Source organism: Oncorhynchus nerka, linkage group LG23 (assembly GCF_034236695.1).
Source record: "Oncorhynchus nerka isolate Pitt River linkage group LG23, Oner_Uvic_2.0, whole genome shotgun sequence".
Lineage (NCBI taxonomy): Eukaryota > Metazoa > Chordata > Actinopteri > Salmoniformes > Salmonidae > Oncorhynchus > Oncorhynchus nerka.
Genome location: NC_088418.1, coordinates 12,310,483 through 12,321,950, shown reverse-complemented (window position 1 = coordinate 12,321,950; position 11,468 = coordinate 12,310,483).

The following is an 11,468-nucleotide window of genomic DNA, read 5'->3' as shown; positions in this document are numbered from 1 at the left end:
CCAGACAGAGACAGACAGAGACCCAGACAGAGACAGAGACAGAGACAGATAGAGAGACAGACCCAGACAGAGACAGAGACCCAGACAGAGACCCAGACAGAGACCCAGACAGAGACAGAGACAGAGCCCAGACAGAGACCCAGACAGAGACAGACAGATAGACAGACCCAGACAGACATACAGACAGACAGACAGACAGACAGACAGACAGACAGACAGACAGACAGACAGACAGACAGACAGACAGACAGACAGACAGACAGACAGACAGACAGACAGACAGACAGAGACAGAGAGACAGACAGAGACCCAGACAGAGACAGAGAGACAGACAGAGACAGAGGCTTAGAGACAGAGACCCAGACAGAGAGAGAGACAGCGACAGACAGAGACCCAGACAGAGACAGAGACCCAGACAGAGACAAAGACCCAGACAGAGACAGACAGAGAGACAGACAGATACAAAGAGACAGAGACCCAGACAGAGACAGAGAGACAGACAGAGACAGAGAGACAGACAGAGACAGAGAGACAGACAGATACAAAGAGACAGAGACCCAGACAGAGAGACAGACAGAGACAGAGAGACAGACAGAGACAGAGAGACAGACAGATACAAAGAGACAGAGACCCAGACAGAGAGACAGACATATACAGACAGAGAGATGGACAGATACAGACAGAGAGAGACAGAGAGATGGACAGATACAGAGAGAGAGATGGACAGATACAGGCAGAGAGAGAAAGAGAGATGGACAGATACACCAGCCTATCACCCTAACACCAGCCTATCACCCTAACACCAGCCTATCACCCCAACACCAGTCTATCACCCTAACAGCAGCCTATCGCCAGTCTATCAACCTAACAACAGCCTATCACCCTAACACCAGTCCATCACCCTAACACCAGTCTTTCAACCTAACAACAGCCCATCACCCTAACACCAGTCTATCACCCTAACACCATTCTATCACCCTAACACCAGCCTATCACCCTAACACCAGCCTATCGCCAGTCTATCACCCTAACACCAGTCTATCACCCAAACACCAGTCTATCACCCTAACACCAGCCTATCACCCTAACATCAGCCTATCACCCGAACACCAGCCTATCACCCTAACACCAGCATATCACCCTCATACCAGTCTATCACCCTAACACCAGTCCATCACCCTAACACCAGTCTATCAACCTAACAGCAGCCTATCACCCTAACACCAGTCTATCACCCTAACACCAGTCTATCACAATAACACCAGTCTATCACCCGAACACCAGCCTATCACCCTAACACCAGTCTATCACCCTAACACCAGTCTATCACCCGAACACCAGCCTATCACCCTAACACCAGTCTATCACCCTAACACCAGCCTATCACCCTAACATCAGCCTATCACCCAAACACCAGTCTATCACCCTAACAGCAGCCTATCGCCAGTCTATCAACCTAACAACAGCCTATCACCCTAACACCAGTCCATCACCCTAACACCAGTCTTTCAACCTAACAACATCCCATCACCCTAACACCAGTCTATCACCCTAACACCATTCTATCACCCTAACACCAGCCTATCACCCTAACACCAGCCTATCGCCAGTCTATCACCCTAACACCAGTCTATCACCCTAACACCAGTCTATCACCCTAACATCAGCCTATCACCCTAACACCAGTCTATCACCCTAACACCAGTCTATCACCCGAACACCAGCCTATCACCCTAACACCAGCATATCACCCTCATACCAGTCTATCACCCTAACACCAGTCCATCACCCTAACACCAGTCTATCAACCTAACAGCAGCCTATCACCCTAACACCAGTCTATCACCCTAACACCAGTCTATCACCCGAACACCAGCCTATCACCCTAACACCAGTCTATCACCGAACACCAGCCTATCACCCTAACACCAGCCTATCACCCCAACACCAGTCTATCACCCTAACAGCAGCCTATCGCCAGTCTTTCACCCTCACACCAGTCTATCACCCTAACACCAGTCCATCACCCTAACACCAGTCTATCAACCTAACAGCCTATCACCCTAACACCAGTCTTTCAACCTAACAACAGCCCATCACCCTAACGCCAGTCCATCACCCTAACACCAGTCTATCAACCTAACAGCAGCCTATCACCCTAACACCAGTCTATCACCCTAACACCAGTCCATCACCCTAACACCAGTCTATCAACCTAACAGCAGCCTATCACCCTAACACCAGTCTTTCACCCTAACACCAGTCTATCACCCTAACACCAGTCTATCACCCGAACACCAGCCTATCACCCTAACACCAGCCTATCACCCTAACACCAGCCTATCACCCTAACACCAGTCTATCACCCTAACACCAGTCTTTCAACCTAACAACAGCCCATCACCCTAACACCAGTCTATCACCCTAACACAATTATATCACCCTAACACCAGCCTATCACCCTAACACCAGCCTATCGCCAGTATATCACCCTAACACCAGTCTATCACCCTAACACCAGCCTATCACCCTAACATCAGCCTATCACCCTAACACCAGCCTATCACCCAAACACCAGCCTATCACCCTAACACCAGCCTATCACCCTAACACGAGCCTATCACCCTAACACCAGTCTATCACCCTAACACCAGTCTATCACCCTAACACCAGCCTATCACCCTAACACCAGTCTATCACCCTAACACCAATCTATCACCCTAACACCAGCCTATCACCCTAACACGAGCCTATCACCCTAACACCAGTCTATCACCCTAAGACCAGTCTATCACCCTAACACCAGCCTATCACCCTAACACCAGTCTATCATCCTAACACCAGTCTATTATCCTAACACCAGTCTATCACCCTAACAACAGCCCATCACCCTAACACCAGTCTATCACCCTAACACAATTATATCACCCTAACACCAGCCTATCACCCTAACACCAGCCTATCGCCAGTCTATCACCCTAACACCAGTCTATCACCCTAACACCAGTCTATCACCCTAACACCAGTCTATCACCCTAACACCAGCCTATCACCCTAACATCAGCCTATCACCCTAACACCAGTCTATCACCCAAACACCAGCCTATCACCCTAACACCAGTCTATCATCCTAACACCAATCTATCACCCGAACACCAGCCTATCACCCTAACACCAGCCTATCACCCTAACACCAGCCTATCACCCTAACACCAGTCTATCACCCTAACACCAGCCTATCACCCCAACACCAGTCTATCACCCTAACACCATTCTATCACCCTAACACCAGCCTATCACCCTAACACCAGCCTATCACCCTAACACCAGCCTATCGCCAGTCTATCACCCTAACACCAGTCTATCACCCTAACATCAGCCTATCACCCAAACACCAGTCTATCACCCTAACAGCAGCCTATCGCCAGTCTATCAACCTAACAACAGCCTATCACCCTAACACCAGTCCATCACCCTAACACCAGTCTTTCAACCTAACAACAGCCAATCACCCTAACACCAGTCTATCACCCTAACACCATTCTATCACCCTAACACCAGCCTATCACCCTAACACCAGCCTATCGCCAGTCTATCACCCTAACACCAGTCTATCACCCTAACACCAGTATATCACCCTAACACCAGTCTATCGTCCTAACACCAGCCTATCACCCTAACATCAGCCTATCACCCAAACACCAGTCTATCACCCTAACAGCAGCCTATCGCCAGTCTATCAACCTAACAACAGCCTATCACCCTAACACCAGTCCATCACCCTAACACCAGTCTTTCAACCTAACAACAGCCCATCACCCTAACACCAGTCTATCACCCTAACACAATTATATCACCCTAACACCAGCCTATCACCCTAACACCAGCCTATCGCCAGTATATCACCCTAACACCAGTCTATCACCCTAACACCAGCCTATCACCCTAACATCAGCCTATCACCCTAACATCAGCCTATCACCCTAACACCAGCCTATCACCCAAACACCAGCCTATCACCCTAACACCAGTCTATCATCCTAACACCAATCTATCACCCTAACACCAGCCTATCACCCTAACACGAGCCTATCACCCTAACACCAGTCTATCACCCTAACACCAGTCTATCACCCTAACACCAGCCTATCACCCTAACACCAGTCTATCACCCTAACACCAATCTATCACCCTAACACCAGCCTATCACCCTAACACGAGCCTATCACCCTAACACCAGTCTATCACCCTAAGACCAGTCTATCACCCTAACACCAGCCTATCACCCTAACACCAGTCTATCACCCTAACACCAGTCTATTATCCTAACACCAGTCTATCACCCTAACAACAGCCCATCACCCTAACACCAGTCTATCACCCTAACACAATTATATCACCCTAACACCAGCCTATCACCCTAACACCAGCCTATCGCCAGTCTATCACCCTAACACCAGTCTATCACCCTAACACCAGTCTATCACCCTAACACCAGCCTATCACCCTAACACCAGCCTATCACCCTAACATCAGCCTATCACCCTAACACCAGTCTATCACCCTAACACCAGCCTATCACCCTAACACGAGCCTATCACCCTAACACCAGTCTATCACCCTAACACCAGTCTATCACCCTAACACCAGCCTATCACCCTAACACCAGTCTATCACCCTAACACCAGTCTATTATCCTAACACCAGTCTATCACCCTAACACCAGTCTATCACCCTAACACCAGTCTATTATCCTAACACCAGTCTATCACCCTAACATCAGTCTATCACCCTAACACCAGTCAATCACCCTAACACCAGTCTATTATCCTAACACCAGCCTATCACCCTGACACCAGTCTATCACCCGAACAGCAGCCTATCGCCAGTCTATAACCCTAGCACCGGTCTATCAACCTAACTGCAGCCTATCACCCTAACACCAGTCTATCACCCTAACACCAGTCTATCACCCTAACACCAGTCTATCACCCGAACACCAGCCTATCACCCTAACACCAGCCTATCACCCTCACACCAGTCAATCACCCTAACACCAGTCTATCACCCTAACACCAGTCTATCACCCGAACACCAGCCTATCACCCTAACACCACCCTATCACCCTAACACCAGCCTATCACCCCAACACCAGTCTATCACCCTAACAGCAGCCTATCGCCAGTCTTTCATCCTCACACCAGTCTATCTCCCTAACACCAGTCCATCACCCTAACACGAGCCTATCACCCTAACACCAGCCTATCACCCTAACACCAGTCTATCACCCTAACACCAGTCTATTATCCTAACACCAGTCTACCACCCTAACACCAGCCTATCACTCTGACACCAGTCTATCACCCGAACAGCAGCCTATCGCCAGTCTATCACCCTAACACCAGTCTATCACCCTAACACCAATCTATCACCCTAACACCAGCCTATCACCCTAACACCAGTCTATCACCCTAACACCAGTCCATCACCCTAACACCAGTCTATCAACCTAACTGCAGCCTATCACCCTAACACCAGTCTATCACCCTAACACCAGTCTATCACCCTAACACCAGCCTATCACCCTAACACCAGCCTATCACCCTCACACCAGTCTATCACCCTAACACCAGTCCATCACCCTAACACCAGTCTATCAACCTAACAGCAGCCTATCACCCTAACACCAGTCTATCACCCTAACACCAGTCTATCACCCTAACACCAGTCTATCACCCGAACACCAGCCTATCACCCTAACACCAGCCTATCGCCAGTCTTTCATCCTCACACCAGTCTATCAACCTAACACCAGCCTATCACCCTAACACCAGCCTATCACCCTCACACCAGTCAATCACCCTAACACCAGTCTATCACCCTAACACCAGTCTATCACCCTAACACCAGTCCATCACCCTAACACCAGTCTATCAACCTAACTGCAGCCTATCACCCTAACACCAGTCTATCACCCTAACACCAGTCTATCACCCTAACACCAGCCTATCACCCTAACACCAGCCTATCACCCTCACACCAGTCTATCACCCTAACACCAGTCCATCACCCTAACACCAGTCTATCAACCTAACAGCAGCCTATCACCCTAACACCAGTCTATCACCCTAACACCAGTCTATCACCCTAACACCAGTCTATCACCCGAACACCAGCCTATCACCCTAACACCAGCCTATCGCCAGTCTTTCATCCTCACACCAGTCTATCAACCTAACACCAGCCTATCACCCTAACACCAGCCTATCACCCTCACACCAGTCAATCACCCTAACACCAGTCTATCACCCTAACACCAGTCTATCACCCTAACACCAGCCTATCACCCTAACACCAATATATCACCCTAACACCAGCCTATCACCCTAACACCAGTCTATAGCCCTAACACCAGTCCATCACCCTAACACCAGTCTATCAACCTAACAGCAACCTATCACCCTAACACCAGCCTATCACCCTAACACCAGTCTATCATCCTAACAACAAACTCACCCTAACACCAGCCTATCACCCTAACACGAGCCTATCACCCTAACACCAGTCTATCACCCTAACACCAGCCTATCACCGTAACACCAGTCTATCACCCTAACACCAGTCTATCATCCTAACACCATTCTATCACCCTAACACCAGTCTATCACCCTAACACCGTCTATCACCCTAACACCAGTCTATCATCCTAACACCAATCTATCACCCTAACACCAGCCTATCACCCTAACACCAGTCTATCAACCTAACAGCAGTCTATCACCCTAACACCAGTCTATTATCCTAACACCAGCCTATCACCCTGACACCAGTCTATCACCCGAACAGCAGCATATCGCCAGTCTATCACCCTAACACCAGTCTATCACCCTAACACCAATATATCACCCTAACACCAGCCTATCACCCTAACACCAGTCTATAGCCCTAACACCAGTCCATCACCCTAACACCAGTCTATCAACCTAACAGCAGCCTATCACCCTAACACCAGTCTATCACCCTAACACCAGTCTATCATCCTAACACCAGTCTATTAACCTAACACCAGTCTATCACCCTAACACCAGCCTATCACCCTAACACCAGCCTATCACCCTCACACCAGTCTATAGCCCTAACACCAGTCCATCACCCTAACACCAGTCTATCAACCTAACAGCAGCCTATCACCCTAACACGAGCCTATCACCCTAACACGAGCCTATCACCCTAACACCAGTCTATCACCCTAACACCAGTCTATCACCCTAACACCAGTCTATCACCCAAACACCAGCATATCACCCTAACACCAGTCTATCATCCTAACACCAGCCTATCATCCTAACACCAGTCTATAGCCCTAACACCAGTCTATCACCCTAATACCAGCCTATCACCCTAACACCAGTCTATCACCCTAACACCAGCCTATCACCCTAACACCAGTCTATCATCCTAACACCAAACTCACCCTAACACCAGCCTATCACCCTAACACGAGCCTATCCACCTAACACCAGTCTATCACCCTAACACCAGCCTATCACCGTAACACCAGTCTATCACCCTAACACCAGTCTATCATCCTAACACCATTCTATCACCCTAACACCAGTCTATCATCCTAACACCAGTCTATCACCCTAACACCAGTCTATCATCCTAACACCAATCTATCACCCTAACACCAGCCTATCACCCTAACACCAGTCTATCAACCTAACAGCAGTCTATCACCCTAACACCAGTCTATTATCCTAACACCAGCCTATCACCCTGACACCAGTCTATCACCCGAACAGCAGCATATCGCCAGTCTATCACCCTAACACCAGTCTATCATCCTAACACCAGTCTATCAACCTAACAGCAGCCTATCACCCTAACACCAGTCTATCACCCTAACACCAGCCTATCACCCTAACACCAGCCTATCACCCCAACACCAGTCTATCACCCTAACAGCAGCCTATCGCCAGTCTTTCATCCTCACACCAGTCTATCTCCCTAACACCAGTCCATCACCCTAACACGAGCCTATCACCCTAACACCAGCCTATCACCCTAACACCAGCCTATCACCCTAACACCAGTCTATCACCCTAACACCAGTCTATTATCCTAACACCAGTCTACCACCCTAACACCAGCCTATCACTCTGACACCAGTCTATCACCCGAACAGCAGCCTATCGCCAGTCTATCACCCTAACACCAGTCTATCACCCTAACACCAATCTATCACCCTAACACCAGCCTATCACCCTAACACCAGTCTATCACCCTAACACCAGTCCATCACCCTAACACCAGTCTATCTAACTGCAGCCTATCACCCTAACACCAGTCTATCACCCTAACACCAGTCTATCACCCTAACACCAGCCTATCACCCTAACACCAGCCTATCACCCTAACACCATTCTATCACTAACAGCAGCCTATCGCCAGTCTATCAACCTATCAACAGCCTATCACCCTAACACCAGTCCATCACCCTAACACCAGTCTTTCAACCTAACAACATCCCATCACCCTAACACCAGTCTATCACCCTAACACCATTCTATCACCATAACACCAGCCTATCACCCTAACACCAGCCTATCGCCAGTCTATCACCCTAACACCAGTCTATCACCCTAACACCAGTCTATCAACCTAACAGCAGCCTATCACCCTAACACCAGTCTATCACCCTAACACCAGTCTATCACCCTAACACCAGTCTATCACCCGAACACCAGCCTATCACCCTAACACCAGTCTATCACCCTAACACCAGTCTATCACCCGAACACCAGCCTATCACCCTAACACCAGTCTATCACCCTAACACCAGCCTATCACCCTAACATCAGCCTATCACCCAAACACCAGTCTATCACCCTAACAGCAGCCTATCGCCAGTCTATCAACCTAACAACAGCCTATCACCCTAACACCAGTCCATCACCCTAACACCAGTCTTTCAACCTAACAACATCCCATCACCCTAACACCAGCCTATCACCCCAACACCAGTCTATCACCCTAACAGCAGCCTATCGCCAGTCTTTCATCCTCACACCAGTCTATCTCCCTAACAGCAGTCCATCACCCTAACACGAGCCTATCACCCTAACACCAGCCTATCACCCTAACACCAGCCTATCACCCTAACACCAGTCTATCACCCTAACACCAGTCTATTATCCTAACACCAGTCTACCACCCTAACACCAGCCTATCACTCTGACACCAGTCTATCACCCGAACAGCAGCCTATCTAACACCAGTCTATCACCCTAACACCAGTCTATCACCCTAACACCAATCTATCACCCTAACACCAGCCTATCACCCTAACACCAGTCTATCACCCTAACACCAGTCCATCACCCTAACACCAGTCTATCAACCTAACTGCAGCCTATCACCCTAACACCAGTCTATCACCCTAACACCAGTCTATCACCCTAACACCAGCCTATCACCCTAACACCAGCCTATCACCCTAACACCATTCTATCACTAACAGCAGCCTATCGCCAGTCTATCAACCTATCAACAGCCTATCACCCTAACACCAGTCCATCACCCTAACACCAGTCTTTCAACCTAACAACATCCCATCACCCTAACACCAGTCTATCACCCTAACACCATTCTATCACCCTAACACCAGCCTATCACCCTAACACCAGTCTATCAACCTAACAGCAGTCTATCACCCTAACACCAGTCTATTAACCTAACACCAGCCTATCACCCTGACACCAGTCTATCACCCGAACAGCAGCATATCGCCAGTCTATCACCCTAACACCAGTCTATCACCCTAACACCAATATATCACCCTAACACCAGCCTATCACCCTAACACCAGTCTATAGCCCTAACACCAGTCCATCACCCTAACACCAGTCTATCAACCTAACAGCAACCTATCACCCTAACACCAGCCTATCACCCTAACACCAGTCTATCATCCTAACAACAAACTCACCCTAACACCAGCCTATCACCCTAACACGAGCCTATCACCCTAACACCAGTCTATCACCCTAACACCAGCCTATCACCGTAACACCAGTCTATCACCCTAACACCAGTCTATCATCCTAACACCATTCTATCACCCTAACACCAGTCTATCACCCTAACACCGTCTATCACCCTAACACCAGTCTATCATCCTAACACCAATCTATCACCCTAACACCAGCCTATCACCCTAACACCAGTCTATCAACCTAACAGCAGTCTATCACCCTAACACCAGTCTATTATCCTAACACCAGCCTATCACCCTGACACCAGTCTATCACCCGAACAGCAGCATATCGCCAGTCTATCACCCTAACACCAGTCTATCACCCTAACACCAATATATCACCCTAACACCAGCCTATCACCCTAACACCAGTCTATAGCCCTAACACCAGTCCATCACCCTAACACCAGTCTATCAACCTAACAGCAGCCTATCACCCTAACACCAGTCTATCACCCTAACACCAGTCTATCATCCTAACACCAGTCTATTAACCTAACACCAGTCTATCACCCTAACACCAGCCTATCACCCTAACACCAGCCTATCACCCTCACACCAGTCTATAGCCCTAACACCAGTCCATCACCCTAACACCAGTCTATCAACCTAACAGCAGCCTATCACCCTAACACGAGCCTATCACCCTAACACGAGCCTATCACCCTAACACCAGTCTATCACCCTAACACCAGTCTATCACCCTAACACCAGTCTATCACCCAAACACCAGCATATCACCCTAACACCAGTCTATCATCCTAACACCAGCCTATCATCCTAACACCAGCCTATCACCCTAACACCAGTCTATCACCCTAATACCAGCCTATCACCCTAACACCAGTCTATCACCCTAACACCAGCCTATCACCCTAACACCAGTCTATCATCCTAACACCAAAATCACCCTAACACCAGCCTATCACCCTAACACGAGCCTATCACCCTAACACCAGTCTATCACCCTAACACCAGCCTATCACCGTAACACCAGTCTATCACCCTAACACCAGTCTATCATCCTAACACCAGTCTATCACCCTAACACCAGTCTATCACCCTAACACCAGTCTATCATCCTAACACCAATCTATCACCCTAACACCAGCCTATCACCCTAACACCAGTCTATCAACCTAACAGCAGTCTATCACCCTAACACCAGTCTATTAACCTAACACCAGCCTATCACCCTGACACCAGTCTATCACCCGAACAGCAGCATATCGCCAGTCTATCACCCTAACACCAGTCTATCACCCTAACACCAATATATCACCCTAACACCAGCCTATCACCCTAACACCAGTCTATAGCCCTAACACCAGTCCATCACCCTAACACCAGTCTATCAACCTAACAGCAACCTATCACCCTAACACCAGCCTATCATCCTAACACCAGTCTATCATCCTAACACCAGCCT